Source organism: Vombatus ursinus, unplaced genomic scaffold, assembly GCF_900497805.2.
Source record: "Vombatus ursinus unplaced genomic scaffold, bare-nosed wombat genome assembly UNPS02014816.1, whole genome shotgun sequence".
Classification (NCBI taxonomy): domain Eukaryota; kingdom Metazoa; phylum Chordata; class Mammalia; order Diprotodontia; family Vombatidae; genus Vombatus; species Vombatus ursinus.
In genome coordinates this window covers 15,699,032-15,718,018 of record NW_020954594.1, presented here as the reverse complement: position 1 = coordinate 15,718,018, position 18,987 = coordinate 15,699,032, and the positions used below count along the sequence as shown (strand labels likewise).

Here is an 18,987-nt window from a genome sequence, read left to right as displayed (position 1 = left end):
ATTTTTCTTGAGGTTTGTTTGTTTGGGTTTTTTCGTCTGTTTTACAACCTGATTATTATGGAAATGCTGTACATGACTACACATGTATAACCTATATTGAATTGCTTGTCTTCTCAATGAGGGGGCATGAGGAGGGACCATGGGAGAGAATTTAGAACTTAATTTTAAAAACAAATGCTAAAATTGCTTTTATGTGGAACTAGGAAAAAACAAAATACTAAAAAAAAAAGAAAATGACTTTTCACGACACAAGGAACCTTCACTAAGATGGGTGCCCTCCACCACTGACTTAGGTCACAACAGACCTTCTTGTGTTGCTAAAAAAAAAAAAAAACAACCTGGTGGTCAACTATTCAAAAACAAACCTCTCTGCATTTAGCTAGGTTGGTTCAGTCTATTGTCAGACTTAAGCTGACTCTCTACTGATATAACTTTCCAAAATCCAAGGTCATACCCACGGGAAAAAAAATGAAACATCTGAAGATTTTTTTAAATGGAAGATTTATGAGTGAATCAACTCCAATGGTGAACCAAAATAACTATGCTTTGGCATCTAGAGTCATGGGATCAAAGAGAAACAGCTAGAAAGTATTGTCATTGTAAAAAGACTACATCTTCTTCCTAAGCAGAACAGTAGAAACTTTATTAAAGGAATGCAGAAGACACAGACAACACGTGCACTTGACCATAGGGAGGCCCTTTTAAGAAAGCAAGCCTCTCCACACCCCCCCCCCAAGGAATTTTATACATCTCTCTTGATACTGTGGCTATTAACATTAAACTTGATGCAGAACTTATCATTATTATGCAGAAATATGACCTTTTTTTAAAATCAGTCTAGAAGCTAGGTCATAAGCAGGAAGTGATTAAGGGGACTAAAACAAAGAGAAATGTCACTCTTCACTTTAATTGAAATGGAGGACAGTTTCTAAGATGAAGTTATTCATTTCTAAAAGAGATAAGATACAAGGCCTTTCTTTTCCTCCAAAGGAACTTACAGGTCACATGATACATAAAATCCTTTCATTTTATGGATGAGGGACCTGAGGCTTACAAAAATCTTGCCCATGTACACACAACTAGTGTACAGCTCTGAAGTGGTATTTGAACACTTGAATCTCAAATTTGCTAATTCCAACTCTACCATTCACCACACTTACACTACAATAATAATAACAACAATAATATAGCATTTATATAGTGCTTCAAGGCTTACAAAGTGATCTACATATGCTAACTCATTTGATTTTTTCCAACAATACTATGAATTAGGCGCTATTATTATCCCCATTTGACAAATGAGGAAACACTGGTACAGAGAGGTGACTTACACAGGGTCACACAGGGTCTGAGGCAGGATTCAAATTCATTTTCTCCTGACTCCTTGTTTTATACTATACGCATCATTCATAGACAGTTGAAAGCACTTGTTTCAGTGGTAATCTATTAATTTTGTTTCTTTGTAGGCCAGCAATTCAAAGCAGTTTGCTCATTTAAGAATTACTCCCTATTCCCAAACTATTAAAAAGCCAACTTTACACCCCTAACAGGTGACAGGCAGAGTAAAGAGAGAAAAAACAGATTCTTCCATTTTCCATTTCTTTTTTCCTGACACAAACATGTATACAATCTGTCATTTTGGCAAACTGACATTAAAGCACTCTAACAGCTATCTTTAACTCGTCTTCTACTCTAGACCACCCTGACTTCCCAAAAGTCATCACAGTGCATCTTAGTAGGGAGTTTGGTTTCTACTTAGAAAAGGGGGAAGCAAGAGTTTAGGGTTTAGTTTCTATATGTACTACTTTTAACTCACAGAAAGCCCATTGACATTGGTCCACTCATCTAAAAAATACTGTTAAGTGCTCTGTATTCTCAAAGGAAAAACAAGAACAGGCTTGAAAGATCAAACTGCAGATAAAATAATAGTGTGGGGAACCTTTTTATAACCTGGAAAAAAAAAAAAACACTTCCTCTGCATAATAATGTAAGTTTTTTGAGGGCAGGGGCTGTTTCATTTCTCTTTTTGTATTTGCTAGCCTACCGTAGTAGACACTTAATAAATGCTTACTGATTTACAGCTTAACTTCCTAGAGCTCCCATATCCAAGGGAAAATTGGCTGCTAGCCCAGGATCTTTTTTTTCTTTCCAGTTAGACCTTCGCAAGCAACGTTCTCACCTGTCCCACATATCCTTCCATCTCATCTGCCCCACCAGAGATGAAGCATTCCTCTCCTTTCCACCTCGATTTCTAAAACTGTACTCTTCATAGTCGTGCTGTTGACACACATCCAGGGAAGGTTTACCCAGCTATTCCCACCATGTTGAATGTCTTTCCTCTTAGCTTCTAACTAATGCCAAGTTTATCAGACACGTACCAACTGTGTGACCTTGGGCAAGTCATTTAATCTCTATCTACCTCAGTTTCCTCAACTGTAAAATGGGATCATTATAGCACCTACCTCCCAGAGTTGTAAGGATAAAATGAGATAATATTTGTAAAGTGCTTTTCAAACTTTAAAGTGCTATACAAACACTAGCTATTAATTATTATTATTTTATTATCATGTACATTATAGTAGTGCAGCTGGAAACCCAGAGGAACTGAAATCTAAACCACGAAGTTTCCTGCAAAAGTGGTTTGTTTTTTAAATGACAAAACTGAGAAGTATGAGGAGAGAACAGAGAAACTGGCCACAAGCTCCCGAACATCAGTGGAAGACATTCTAGGAGGAGAAAATATAAGCATAGATATGGAGACAAGAAAGAACAAGACATGTTTTCAGGGGAATGGCAAGTATTTCAATTTAGTTTGAGCACAGTGGACATGCAAAACCCTTGAAAATGAGAGTTTCGTGTGATATGAAAGGACCAGTTACATTTTGAGGGATTTCTCAATTTTTGGCCTTGCAGTTCACAACTATGACAATTTCAGAACTTCACTAGTAGATGCCACTCATTATCCCATTACTAACTTCCCCTATTAACACACAGTTCACAAAACTTAAAGAATGTCTAGATTTATGCACTGGTCAAAGTAAACAAATAGAGTTCATGGAAAACTTATGGAAGACAATGACACCTATCCATGAGGAAACTTCCCTCAGAAGCTGTATGGTCTTAATCCTTTAAATTCAGCTCCCTTTGTAGGGAGGGCTTCAAACAGAGGCTGCCTTTAGTGTGGCTCCTCTATGTGTATCCAACTAAGGTTCTCTGAAGTTCTAGCTGAAGGCTATGGCCTCCCTCCATGACTGCCTCCAATGCCAGAACTGTACACAGAGAAGCTGATAAACAATTACAGTTGGTAGCCAGGACTAGAACCCTTGGTAAGCATTCCCTTTCTACCCAAATATACTGATATTTAGCCTGAGAGGTATTAAATTCCCACTATGTGGTCAGTGAAATGTCTAGATACCATTCCTAATTCTGACTAAAATTTAGCATCCTGAAAGGTCTACTCAGAGGTGTTATGAGGCTCAAATGAAACAATGGATACAAAGCATTATGCTTACCTTAAAGTGCTACATAAAGTCAATTATTATTAGTCACCAGTCACCAGGCTACCATTCCGGTGATAACTTTATTGTCTGAGCTTTCTACTGACCTACTGCTGAGTTGATAGAGCAATACAGGGATGTGCTACTCAGTGTCTAACCACCCAGCTAGGGGAAGAAAAGAAATGTATACGTACTTTAAGTTGAATCTGCATTATTAATACCTCCTTAAGGCCAGATTCTAAACAATAAAAACAAAAAATTAAGTTCTGATTTGCAGTAACTGCTGATTTTTAAGGTGCAAATGCTTATAATAAAACTTTAACAACTGGAATCTCCCAAGGAGTTAAGAGTTAGGTCCAGTATACTCAGAATTCTACTACTCAGATGACTTGCCCTGAGTAGTAAAGGAGACCTGATTAGCCTGAACTCAGTGAAATTGTGAAACAGAGAGATGATAGCACAACTAGAGGAAGTATTTTGCTTGAATTCTGGCATTGATACAAGGGACAATGTCATTGTTCCTATTTAGAATTAGGCAAGAGAGGAGGAGCTTAAGGCTAGAGAAAAATCCCCTCAAAGGCTGGACTCAGGAGGAACTTGCTGTAGAAGTTCTCCCGGAACCTCCGTGTTCACTCTGGCAGAAAGTCCACTCTTCACTCGTAACCTGAAGCTACTGGATCACACCAGAAGCCTGGTCAGGTGAGAATTACTTCACAACACTTAGCTATAACACACACACACACACACACATACACACACAGACACACACACACACACACACACACACAAAGAATTCTCACATTCATATAGATACTAGATGAAAATAGATACACAACTGCTTTGTAAAACAACCTGAAGTTTGTATTTCTTACCATTTCCCTGAGATCATGTGTGGTACACATAATGTAGCCTACCCTTTGCTCTTAAAAAGGAATATTGTTTAAAATGCAGAACCAAATATAAGGACCTCAAAAGGAATCACCAACATAAAGGAGGTAGTTTTACCTGAGATTTCTGCAGCCCTTGAAAAACTCCACTGAAAAACTTTTTAAAAAGAACAAACACTGGAAATACCCTCAACTCAATACTCTTAAAATGTTATTGCATAAGCCCATATACAGATGGTACAGTTAAATAGCTTCTAAGTTCGGACAGCAAAGTGAACCACTTTTAAAATAAGCTTTACACTTTCAGTTGTTTGTTTTATGCCTGTTTCAAATAAATAGTTTTCATTTTCAGAAGTGAAACTGTGCAAGCATAGGACAAAATATCTTCCTTTTCATTTTCAGAAACAGTTGCCTAAACAGGAGTGTCTCTTTTCCTAAGCAGCAAGATAATTTTTTTAAACTGCTATTTCTGTCTACATTTATCAAGTGACATTAGGTTGTACCAACAGTCTCGGTCTCACTGTAGTTAGTATTATATTAGTTTGGTACTAAAATGTCCATGTGTTGCTCAGTGGTCATAAGAAGCTAATGCAATAAGTAATGCTTTACTGAAAATTGTTATTCTCTTGATACTTCTACTGACCAGAACTTTGAATGGTATTCTAACAAGTTTTTTTAAAAATGACTTTTCACACACAACTATTACAATGTGGTTTGGCTGCTTGGTTTGAATATTTCTAAACTTTGAACTGTCAGACTAGATGTTATTTGCTCCTTTGACATGTTATGCTCAGAATTGTACAAACATTAACTACTGTGTTATTGTGGTCATTCAACTAATTCACTAATTTGACCTTAGATCCCTCAGTAAATGAAACAGGAGGAAATACAACAAATGTTTACTTAGTATTACTGCACTGACTCGTAAAATAAGCAGTTGGTGGGGAAAGATCATAACTTATAAAGTCACTGCGTATCCCATTACAGAATTGCACTGGAAGAATTTGTGTCTCTGTATGTGTATGTCTATTTGTGTGTGCACACATACTTATTTTTTCCGTAACAGTTCAACCCTGGACTGGGAGTTAGGAGATCTAGGACCTGGTGCGTACACTTCACGCATTTATCAGCATGTCATTTATTTGCTATACAATCTTGAGCAAGTAATGCTTCCTCTGTAAGCCTCAGCTTCATCATTTATTAAATGGGAATAATAATACATGCCTTGCCTCCCTCATTGGAAAAACCAAATGAGATGAAAAATGTATTTTGCAAACTATAAAATTTTATACAAGTACATTACTATTATCAGAAAACAATACCTAAAAAGACTGCAAAAAACCCTTTGCAACTTTTAAACCTGAGCTTATTACTCCTTCCTCTCCACCCCCAAACCCAGCACACACACTTATATATACAGTGAAAGGTACTAAATTTGTTTAGAAGCAACATTAAAATTCTTATTTTAGAGTTAAAGATGAAAATTCAGGATGTCTAATGCCATATTTTTATATATACACATATATATACACATATAATTTAAAATGTCAACTATTAAACAGTTTTTTTTTTATATTCAAGATTTTAAAATTTGGCTTGCATTTCAAAAGAAGAAAGACTCAACACTTACACCTCAATCAGAATCTCAGAGAAGATTTAGATAGAGAAGGGGCTTTATGACATTACCTAGCCCAATCTTTTCATTATGTAAATTAGGAAACTGAGTCTCAGAGAAAGGTAGCTCTCCTTCCAAGGTCCCACAAATAGTAAAGATAGTTCAGATTTGAATAAAAGTCTAACTCCACATTCTGTGTTTTTTCCCATTACTCAATCTACATGAGAAGCAGTCAAACAGTTTATTCTGAAAGATCTGTGGGGCTCAGGAAATCAACATTTTATTCCACTTTTGGATTTGTTATTACTTCTTTTTGGTCATTTCTGTGAATACGTCAGTGGAGGGAACTTCTAATGTGGGAAACCCCTCCACTGATGTAGATCTATAACTCTTCTGTAAGTTAGATGTCTGAGAAAGTTGACTTGCATGTTCAAAGTGCAACTGACTTGCTCATGGTCAGGTAGGCTACATATATATCAGAAACAAGACTGGAACCCAGATTTTCCTGATTTCAGCACTGTCTCTTTATCTGCTCTGCCACATGCAATTAAGACCTGCTTCTCACCAACTTCTTCCCATTGCTCCCTGGTGTTCTCTTGCATCAAGTAACACACATTTAACCCTTTCACATAACAACTCTTTAAATAACTGATATTGTGAATACTCTAAGCTTATTCTTCTCTAACTTACATTTTCCTCTCTCTTGAAATAATCCTTGAAGAGCATGGTTTTGGATTCCCTCACCATCCTGTTAGCCATTCTATGGGCACACTTCAGCTTGTCAACATTCTTCCTAAAATGGGAATCAAATAGAATGTTCCATATGTGGTATAACAAACCCATATTATAATGCAACTCACTTTCTAAATCTCTTAAGATTATTGTTAGCTTTTTTGGTTGCCACATCACAGTTTTGACTCAAGTCAAACTTGCAGTTCAGTCATACCCCTAGACTTTTCTTCACATGAAGTATTTCCTACTCATATTGCCTCTATCCAATACTTGTTTAGTTGGCTTTTTGAATTATAAGATCTTCACTTAATTGGATCTTTATTAGATCATTCATCTTATTAGATTCAGCCAAAAGTCTAGTCTGTTGAGATACTCTGTATATTGGTTCTGTCAGTCAACATAGTCTCTATTACCCGAAGTTTCACACCATTCCTAAATTTTGTGTAAGTATGTCATCCAAGCTACAGACAGAAATGTTAAACAAAAAAAACAAGACCCAAAACAGAATTTGGTGCCATTCCACTGGGACCACACTATAGTCTGACACCAGTTCATTAATTATCATTCTTTTGATCTGGTTATTCAAACAAAAATCCACTGAATTATACTATTATCTAGTCCATATCTCTCTAATTTGTCAATATATATATCGTGGAACATTGTCAAATATCTTGCTGAAATTCAGATATGTTCTGTCCGCAGAACTTTCTTGAAATACAGTTTAATAACCCTGCAAAATAAGGAAATGATGCAATCTGGCATAATGGGTTCTTTATGAACCAATGCTGGTTTCCAAGATCACTATATCCTTTTGTAAATGCATAATCCATTTATATATGAAAATTTTAGTAGGTTATAAAAATGACTTGATTATATGAAAACCTACATTCTTCAAAGGAAAATACAAATATATATCTTAAACTCAGGCAATCTTCAGCCTTCTTAATGAAATATAAATTTTATATGGGGATTTGGTTTTCAGGAACAGTTTTCCCCTAGAGTTTTATGAAACATTAATTATACTATAAATAAAGAGAGGGAGGGAAGGATTAAGAAACTGGTACTTAGAACTGGGAGGAGGAAGAGAACCAGAATTTTAGAACTGGAAGGGGCTTTTCATATCTGGTGTGAACCTGTTGTTTTTATAAATGAGAAAACTAAGACCCTCAGAGATCCACAGAATCCTAAGATTTAAGATGAATTTAAAGGATAAGAGGAGAAAGGGGAAGGAATGAATTAAACTTTTATGGACTAAATCTCATGGCCCCGGTGTATAAGAGATAGAATCTTCAAAATGGGTTTGAAAGATGGGAGCAATTTGCACATTAGGAGACTATCTTCTTTGAAAAAGGGTTGTAATTCACTAGATTCCATCCCGTACCAGGAGGGGCAACATATGAATTAGAAAAGAGACACAGAAGCAGATTGGATAACCTGCCCTTAGCAGTGTTCAAGGAGGAAGACCAGCCTTCATAATTCAGGATACAATGTGACACTACATAACACCATTTTCATTCAGCATTTCTTCTTTCATGAATTGATACTTCTACCTGTGAAGCACAGCAGAAAAAATAAGGTATTAAGAGCTTTTACAAATGCAGTAACAGAGAAGTATGAAAAAGGATTGCAATTGAATGACTATTTATTATTTACTATAAGCTAGGCACAGTGCTAAGTGCTCTACAAATATTTACACATATTATCTCATTTGAGGAAGGAACTGAAATTTGATTCTCAAGAAATGACACATTCGGTAGTGCTCAGAGTGAATTAAAAAGGAACAAGTAAAGACATAGTCTGTTAGATGAAGAGTAGAATTCAAAGGAGGGAGGAAAAAAAAGGACAAAGTAAAGGAAAATTTATTGGAAAAGGACGCCATAAAGGAATTGGCAGCTAGGGGGCCCTGTGGACAAAATGCTGGGCTTGAGGTCTGAAAGACTTCTCTTCCAGAGTTTAAATCTGACATTGGACATGTACTTGTTATGTGACCCTGGGCAAGTCACTTAACTGTTTGCCTCAGTTTCCTCATCTATAAAATGAGCTAGAAAAGAAAATGGTAAACCACTCCGGTATCTTTGCCAAGAAAACCCCAAATGGAGTCACAAAGAGTTGAATGTGACTATAAAATGACTGAACAACAACAAAGTAGTAATACAAAATAAACTAAGATTTTTAGGAATAGGAGTTAACAGAGAGGAATAGATCAATAAATAAGCAAAAGAAAGAAAAATAAATTAAGTAAATTCAATGAATTTGTGACAGGGATTGATGGAAGGGGATAAAACTAAATACAAAAGAAATAATTGGAAGATTATAATGACCCAGCTTAACCTGGGAAAGAGTTGAGAAAATCTGCCTCCCTCCCTTCATCACAGAGATAGCAGACTAAAAGTGTCTAATATTTCACATGTAATACACCCTCTAGTCACTATCTTCCTCTCTCTGTACCTGTCTTTGACATATCTTTGTACCTGCTGAATACATTTCCTCCTCCTGTACCAATAAGTTTGATGATATGGTAGATATTGGAGAGAAAAAATAGAGTCCACTCCTTCCTTCCTCCACTACCCTCCCAGTGTAGAAAGGGGTCTATAAACTATAGCCACAACTTGCCCTTGAAGTTTGCATCTTTTGCATACTGGCCCAAAAAGCATGACTAAGATTCTCTAAACTAGGGGTAGAGAACCTGTGGCCTTGAGGCCACATGTGACCCTCTAACTAAAACCAAACTTCACAGAACAAATCCCTAAAAAGGAGTTTGGATTCAGTCAAAGGGCTGCACTTGAGGACCCAGAGGGCCACAGGTTCCACACCCCTGCTCTAAACTGTTCACAAGACCTTTCTTGTGTGATGTCATATGCAATAGCATAATCCTTTCAATTAATTAAAGACTTATTCACCATTTGTTGTAGGGCTGCAGAAAAATTCCTTAACACCTACTTCACATTTGTAATTACTTTCTTCATCTTCTGTGAATACATCAATCTGAGGTAGAAGGGAAATTCCTTTACTTAATGATATACTATCAGATATGATGAATCTTTTGGTTGACTTTGCTAATACTTTTTCCTTTTTCTTGTTTATTCTTTGTTGCAAGAAGTTTAACAGAGAGGATAGGAAAAAGAGCTATATTAGGAAATGAACGCAACATATAAAAAAAAGACATCAATAAAAAAAGATAGCATTTTCCACCTCAGTCTTTTTTTTCTTCCTAAAATAAATTATTTGGATAATAACGCTAAATAAAAACTATGATTGGATCACATTGTTGCTTTATTTTTTTCACACAAATTACACTTATCCCACATTACTCTAGTTCATATGACTCTCTCTTGGGTCTAATACTGCCTGATCACTTTGACCTGGATAATCTCATGATCCACTCCCAGGTCATCGTCTACAGAAGACATATTCTGATCAAAATTGTTTTTCTAAGCAGCCTTTGACAATTATTGCTAGTTGCTTATGTAATGGGGGTTTGGAGAAACACAGGCCATCTGAGATGGATTGCCTTTGGGAGACTGGTAGACTGGAACATGCATAGATATTCTGCCTTGGCCTACCACATAGTTAGTAGCAAATTTCTTCCATTGGCTGGATAGCTGGAATTGGGAACATCTTTAAAAGGCCTAACTCAGCACGATACAGTCCTCCAGTCTCCTGAAAGCAGTCCCCTAGTGTTTTCATATAAGTAATGCCATAGTAAGTAGTGCAAGCATGAGTTAAGCCCTTATTACTCTTAATTTCTCTGTTTTTCCTAATTAATCCCTACACCTAAAAGTTTCCTGAACTATACCTTTTTCTCCCCAAACTTCTCTCTCCTTCTTACTATGTTTTTAATTAAAGCCTTTTCCTGGAACTCTTGGTTGTCCCTTTATACTTTTTATGATCTTATCACAAGCAGTTCTCTCTTTCATGCTTCTCTCCAATAATTTCCAAGTTTATAGATATTGATATGCTTGATATCAATAACTGGAACATCATTAGACAGAGCTAGCTCTGTGGTTCCATCTATTAGGGAAGCACATAAGACCTTAAAATATGCAAATGACATCATGTTAGAGAAATACATATGTTAAATGGAAATCTGAATATTCAATTAAAGCCAATGTGTGATAAGTCAGAAATTTGTGTAAAGGAAATAATAACTGGCAGGAGGCAGATATACTGCTAAAAGTTAAATAAAAGTTCAAGTGTCCCTTACACCAATTTCTAATCTATTACACACTAACATAAGTATCTCCATTGATACTTTTGTGAATATGGTAAAATTAATAGGTAGGCTTTGGGAATTATTTCCACAACAGATCATATATTTACTGTTATTCAACTGACTGAAAAGTGAAAATAATACATATTTTCTATGATTCTACAATCATGTTTACTATTGGTTGATTATTTTTTTTAAAGGAGTTGATTTGGTAGAGTAAAATATATCTTAAAGGCTATTTTCCAACAAGGTGTCTCTCAAGCAAATAAAATGATACATAATTTCTTCATAGATACAATCACAGAGATAGTTATAATCCTCTGAGTAGTAATATCCAGTCAGACAAAAAACTGGACAAAAAACAAAACAAAACAAGAGGATTCAGACACTTGCCAATGTCAAGGGCAATTTCCACTGCCACATAATCTCTCATACCAACCCTTCACCCAGGTTCAACCCTTATCACCCCTTGCTTACATTATTGCAATAGCTTTCTTAATAGGGCTCCCTTCCTCCAAGTTTTTCCTTCTTTAGCTCCCTTCCTCTATGCTAGGAGTTAACTTTTTTGTGGGGGTGGAGGGGAGTATCATGGACCCCTCTGGCAATCTGGTAAAGCCTATAGACCCATTCTTACAATTTTTTTAATACATAAAAACAAAATACCTAGGATTACAGAGAAAACCAATTATATTGAAATAAAATTGTAATTTTTCCCATCTGTGGTCTCCTACTCCCTGCAATCTATAAAGGACCCCCTTTGTCCTGCTCTACACAGATGTTTCAACCAACAATTCAAAACACAGATCTAACCATGACACTCTCCTGCACAAAAACGTTCTGGGGCAGTGGTAGGGAACCTGCAGCCTCAAGGCCACATGTGGCCCTCTAGGTCCTCAAGTGCAGTCCTTTGACTGAATCCAAACTTCACAGAAAAAATCCCCTTAATAAAAGGATTTGTTCTGTGAAACATGAACTCAGTCAAAAGGTCACACCCAAGGACTAAGAAGGCCATATGTGGCCTCAAGGCTGCAAGTTCCCCACCCCTGTGGTGCTTCCTCTTGCTTCTAAGATAAATACAAACTCCACTGTTTGGCATTTTAATGACTTTCAAAGTCTGGTTCCAACCTACCTTTTCATAATTATTTCACATTATTCTTCTTTACACCATTAGATTTTTCCTAAACTACACTACCGAATATTACCTATATATTAAATCTCATCAACCACCTACGTACCTTGCACAGGTTGTCCCCCTTGTCAGGAATGCCCATTCTGATTTCTGTCTCTTAAAAACCAAAGGTTTGGCTTAAGTGCCACCTGATAAGAGACTTTTTCTGATTCCCTCCAATAGTTTTTGTTTCCCCCACTCAAAATTAGGATTATAAAATCATAGATTTAGAGCCAGAATGAATCTCAAAGGAAATCTAATTTATCATTTCATTTTACAGATGAAGAAACCAAAGCCCAGAGAAAATAAATAATTTCATATTTACTCTGTATACATTTTGGATTTACTTATCTAAGTTCATGGTATTCTTCCCACTCCCAAGTAGAATATAAACTCCTTAACGTTAGAGATTGTGTTCATTTTTGTCTTTCTATCTCCAGTGCCTAATACAGTGCCTAGCACATATTATATAGTCAATAAATGCTTCTTGAATTGAACTGATGCTAACTGCAATAAGAGCATCAAACTTCTGAATACTACAGAGCATCTTTAATGAAATCTACAATCTCCCAAACGAATACAGCCAGATCAATTCACATCGGAAATGTCAATAGGCTGCAGAATGCCTCTTGTCCATGTTAAGCCCATTGAGTTGGTCCATTAAGAATATTGTCTGATACAAGAATTCTTGTACCAAACATTTTCACTACCTATCCAGTTTCTCAACTGTAAAGTCTGGTTCCTGAGGGGCAAAGCAGCATATGTGTTAGGTGGTTGTAGGATAATTGGCCTCCAAAATTACTGGCAAGTTTTGGCAACAATGGTGAGTGGTAGCTCTATTCACTACTCAAGAGAGTAAAGCGATCAGGAGCCTTCAGATAGACTAATACAGAGTTAGCAAACTCAAGAACCCTTCAAATAAAACAATTATGAGTAAGCTAGATAACAATGCTCACAGGGAGTGATAGAATTCCTTTGGTTTCAGGGCTGGATCCATGAACTCATCAGTCACCTGTCTCCTTTCTCCATGGGGAGGACTTGACTACATCATCCAATTTTTATGGACTATCCTGGGAATTTACCACTGCACACATTATTGTTTCCGTGAAGAAATGTGTTCTACATTCCAAATGGCTAACTTACATAGATGTTTTTTCTATACCTTGAAGCAAATTTGAGTAAACTTGTTTCACTGTTTGAAAAAGGAAAATAAAAATGGCATGTGGGAAATAAGCTTGAAAGGGACAAGAGCTACGTCTATTTAAATTCTACATGATGTATTGTTACCCAAATACACAACTATTTAATGCATAAGATGTTTGGGTCATTCAATATTCTAAGGAAAAAGGCTAAAACAATAAGCTACCAAGCAATATATAGATTCAGAACGTTCAACTTATTTGTTTAATGTTACAACTCCATATATTCATTCAATTCATTCTTATATGTTATTGCTTAAATAAACATGTAACTGAGTCTTAGATGACATCACTATGCATAGAGCCCTATATCTATAGACTAGTACATGTATACATGTGTGAATGTATGTATATGTGTCTGTATTCATACTAACAGATGGTTAGGTTAGAGAGGGCCACCCCTCCTAGATTAATTTAAAACAAAGGAATCTAGTGTAAGTGCAGCTTTAGTTTAATGTGGAATCTTCCATGAATTCATCTTTTATCTTCCTTCACACTACCATTTTGGTAATCGTTGTTGATTGCTATAGCTGTTTTCTGTTTTTCATACATAATGTTTTCTCAAGAGACAGTATGGTGGAGTAATTAGAATGCTGTCTGAAATTAGAAAGAGTTGGCTTCAAGTCATACTTCAGAAACATGTTAACTGTGTGATTGTGGGCATGTCATTCAACTTCTTAGCATCCCAGTTTACTGTCTCAAGATCGTAAGTTATAGATAAAGTACTGATCTGTATTGGTAGAAACAGTTTTCACAGTTGGAGCTACCTACATGGTTGAAATTATGGGTCTGGACAAAAAAATTTTTTCTTGAGATAACTCCCAATTAATAACCCTTTTAAGCATTCATTTCTGTTTAGGCCTTCACAGTCTTTCAGTTACTTATTCCTTTATTTGCCTTTAATTATAAACTTTTTCGGTTGGATGAATTTGTTAGCATATCAATAGTTACTTAGTCAAATTTCATAATTAGTAATGCCATTCTCTACTGCTGCTTTGATTACTTTAAAGATTATTACTTTAATCATAATTATCAATCACATCTATACGTCTAGTCTTTTCTTATAATTCATTATTGTGTCATGAAGTACCAAACACTAACATGAACTAGTATCAGAGGTATCATAGTAAGTATTTTTACTGTGTTTATCCTGAGTTCATCTTCATTTACCATTTACTGAGTATTATATTCAAAGCACTTTGTAGTCATACAAAGATGAATAAGATGCAATTTCAGCTTACAAGGAAAGATAAGAAATGTACCCCAAAAAATCCTAGCACATTTTTTTCTTTTTTTGTAAATTTTTTATTCATTTTAAACTTTTTTTGTAATTTTTAAAAAATTTTACACTTAAATACAAAATGAGAAAAGAAAAAAAAAACATTACCATGTACATAGCAGAACATAAAAGAGGATTCAATATAAAACAATAAATTTCCATTTCAAGAAAAACTATATAATAAATACTACCTATTGTTTTCAAAGCTGCCCAGCTTTTCTTTGCTTCCTGTTGGTTTTCTTTTATTCTCTGCTGTGCACTTTTTACTTTATTTTTCCCCTCCCACCCTAAAGAAGGCTACAATGAAATATAGCTATGTATACACAACCATAGATATTTATAAACATACACATATGCACAATGCACTCAAACACATACATATAAGATAGTAGTATGCTTATTTCCTCTTATCATCTGTTTCTATAAGGGTGGATATCATCTTTCTTCATAAGTCGAATCCGTTTTTTCTAAATCAAAGAGCTCATAATTTCCTATGCCACAGCAATATTCCTTTCTGGATTCAAACAGCATTTTCCTTCGTAGGATCCTTGAGGTTAATTTGGGTATTTGTAATAGAATGACTTGGTTCTCAAAGTTGTCTTAAAACAATCCTGCTGTGACTATTTACATTGTTCTCTTGGTTCTGCTTATTTTACTCTTCATTTTTTCATGGAGGTCTCTCCATGCTTTTCTAAAATCATTGAGCTCATCATTTCTTATAGCAGAGTAATATTCCATCATGAATGTATACCACAATCTGTTTATCCATTCCCCAAGTAAGACACATCCTTGCAATTTCCAGTTCTTTGACACCACAAAGAGAGCTTCCATAAATATTTCAGAACAAGTAGGTTGTTTTCTATTTTCCCTAATCATCTTGGGAAACAGACCTAATATTGATATTGCTGGGTTAAAGGGTATTTAGGCAGTTTAATAACTCTTTGGGCATATTTCCAAATCTCTCTCCAAAAAGGTTGGATCAGCTCACAGATCCACCAACAATGAATTAAGGTTTCAATTCTTCCATATTCCTTCCAACATTTGTCACTTCCCACTTCTATCATTTTAGCCAATCTGATAGGTATACAATGATACCTCAAAGTTATTTTAATTTGCATTTCTCTAATAATGATTTAGAGCATTTTTCATATGATTATGAATTGTTTTGATTTCTTCATCAGAAAACTATCTGTTCATATCCTTTGACCATTTATCAATTGGGGAATGACTCACATTCTTATAGATTTGATAAATTTCTTTATGTATTTGAGATATGATACCTTTATCTGAGAAACTGTCTATAAATGTTTTTCCCAGTTTTCTGTTTTCTTTCTGATCTTGCTGACATTTGTTTTATTTGTACAAAAACTTTTTTTTAATTTAACGCAATAAAATTATTCATTTTACATCTCACAACACTCTCTTGTTTGTTAATAAATTGTTCACCTATCCATAAGTCTGATAGTTAATATGTTCCATGTTCTTCAAATTTTCTTGTAATATTTCTCTTTATATCTAGATCATGTGTCCATTTTGACCTTATCTTGGTAAATGGTGTAAGATACTGATCTCTGCACGATTCCTGCCAGACTGCTTTCCAGCTTCCCCAACAATTTTTTTTTACCAAATAATGAATTATAATCCTAAAAACTTAAGTCTTTACACTTGTCAAACACTGTGTAACTATATTTGTTTGTTGCTGTAGCTTGTATGTCTACTCTGTTTCACTGAGCTACCTTTCTATTTCTTAGCCAGTAACAGATAGGTTTGATAATTACTATCTTGTAATATTATTTAATATCTGGTACACCTAACATCCTTACTTTATATTTTTTCCACTAGTTCCTTTGATATTCTTGATCTTTTGTTCTTCCAAATGCATTTTGTTACCATTTTTCTAGCTCCGTAAAATAATTTTTTTGGTAATTTTATTGGGATGACATTGAATATATAGATTAAATTTGGAAAAATTGTCATTTTTGTTGTATTGGCCCATTTATTTAAATCTGATTTTATTTGTGTACAAAGTTTTTTATGGTTTTCTTCATATAGATCCTGTGTTTATTTTGGTAGGTGTATTCCTATGTATTTTATGTTGTCTAGAGTTGTTTTAAATGGGGTATTTCTAGCTATCTCTTCCTGCAGGATCATGTTGTTAATATATAGGAATGCTAATGGTTCATCTGGGTTACTTCCTATCCTACTCCTTTGCTGAAATTATTAATTATTTCAATTAACTTTTTAGTTGAGTCTTTAGAATTTTCTAAGTCTATCATATCATCAACAAAAAGAGATAGTTTTACTATCTCATTCCCTATTCTGATTCCTTCTATTTCTTTTTTCTTCTCTTATTGCTATTGCTATGACTTCCAATACAGTATTAAATAATATTGGTGACAGTGGGCATCCTTATTTCATAACTAATCTCTGGAAGGCTTCTAACTTGCTGATGGTTTTAGGTAAATGCTTCTTATCAATATAAGGAAAAGCCCATTTATGCCTATACTTCCAAGTATTTTTTTTTTAATTTTATTTGCTTTTTTTGGTGAGGCAGTTGGGGTTAAATGACTTGCTCAGGGTCACATAGCTAGTAAGTGTTAAGTGTCTGAGGCTGGATTTGAACTCAGGTCCTGCTGACTCCAAGGCCAACTCTATTCACTGTGCCACCTAGTTGCCCCTCAAGTATTTTTTTTTAATAGAAATGAGTGTTGTACTTTATCAAATGCTTTTTCTGCATCTATTGATATTATCATAAGATTTTTTATTACTTTTATTATTGATATAGTCAATTATGTTAATAGTTTTCCTTATGTTAAACCATCCCTGCATTCCTGGTATGAATCCCATTTGGTCATAATATATAATCTTTATAATATATTGTTGTAATCTTTTAGCTAGTACTTTATTTAGGATTTTTACATCCATATTCATTAATGAAATTGGTCTGTAATTTTCTGTTTTTACTTTTCCTGGTTTAGGTATCAATTTCACATTTGTTTCATAAAATAAGTTTGGTAGGAGCCTTTCTTTGCATATTATTCCAAATAATTTATTTAATATTGGAATTAGTTTGTCTTTAAGTGTTTGATAAAATTCACTTGTAAATCTTTCTGGTCCCGGTGCTTTTTTCTTAGGAAGATTATTTATGGCCTGTTCAATTTCTTTTTCTAAAATAGGTCTATTTAGATGTTTCATTTCCTCTTCTGCTAATCTGGGCAATTTATATTTTTGTAAATATTCTTCCATTTCACTTAAGTTGTTAAATGTGTTGGCATATAACTGGGCAAAATAACTCCTTATAATTGCTTTGATTTCATCTTCTTTAGTAGTAAATTGACCCTTTTCATTTTTGATACTAGTAATTTGGTTTTCTTCTCTCTTTCTTGTTTAATTGTATTAACCAATGGTTTATCTATTTTATTGATTTTGTTGCAACACCAACTTCTAGTTTTATTTATTAATTCAATGATTTTTTTATACTTAGTTTTATTAATTTCATATTTAATTCATAGGATTTCCAATTCAGTATTTAATTGAGGATTTTTAATTTCTTCTTTTTCTATTTTTTAATTGTATACCCAGTTCATTAGTCTGCTCTTTTTTTATTGACATAAGAACTTAGAAATACAATTTTTCTGCTGATTACTGCTTTTGCTGTATCCCTTGTTTCATTATTGTCATTTTCTTTAATGAAATTACTGATTATTTCTATTATTTGTTTTTCAACCCATCCATTCTTTAAGATTAGGTTGTTTAGTCTCCAATTAGTTTTTTCCTAGGTTTCCATGGTCCCTTATTAAATACAATTTTTTATTGCATTGTGGTCTGTAAAGGGAGCATTTAATATTTCTGCTTTTCTGCTTTTAGCTATAAAATTTATGTGCCCTAATATATGGTCAGTTTTTGTAAAGGTACAATGTACCACTGAGAAAAAGGTGTATTCCTTTCTATTCCCCTTCAATTCTCTCCAGATATCTATCATATCTAGCTTATCTAAAATTCTATTCACTTCCTGAACATCTTATTTATTTTTTGGTTAGATTTGTCTAGTTCTGAGAGGGAAAGATTAAAGGCCCCTACTATTATGATACTGCTCTCTATTTCCACCCATAGTTCATTTAATTTTTCTTTTAAAAATTTAGATGCTATAGTATTTGGTGCATATAAGTTTAGTACCTTTTATCATACTGTAGTTTCTGTGTTTATCTCTTTTAATTAAATCTATTATAGTTTTGACTTTATCTGACATCATGATTGTTACCCCTGCTCTTTTTTTTTTCACATTGTCTGAGGCATAATACATTCTACTCCAGCCCTTTATTTTTACCCTGTATGTATCTCTCATTTTTAAATATTCTTCAGCATATTGTCAGATTCTTATGTTTTAATCCATTCTGTTA

General features: G+C 34.5%; 1 protein-coding gene across 6 annotated transcripts in view; it reads left to right on the top strand.

The window, feature by feature from the left end:
- Window positions 1–4,081: 4,081 nt before the first annotated feature.
- KYNU (kynureninase) overlaps window positions 4,082–18,987 on the top strand; it is a 142,975-nt gene continuing 128,069 nt past the window's right edge. For all 6 annotated transcript variants that reach the window (XM_027835700.1, XM_027835699.1, XM_027835695.1 and 3 more), the window contains exon 1: window positions 4,082–4,196. The gene's annotated coding sequence lies outside the window, so the exon portion shown is untranslated. The remainder of the gene's footprint in view (window positions 4,197–18,987) is intronic.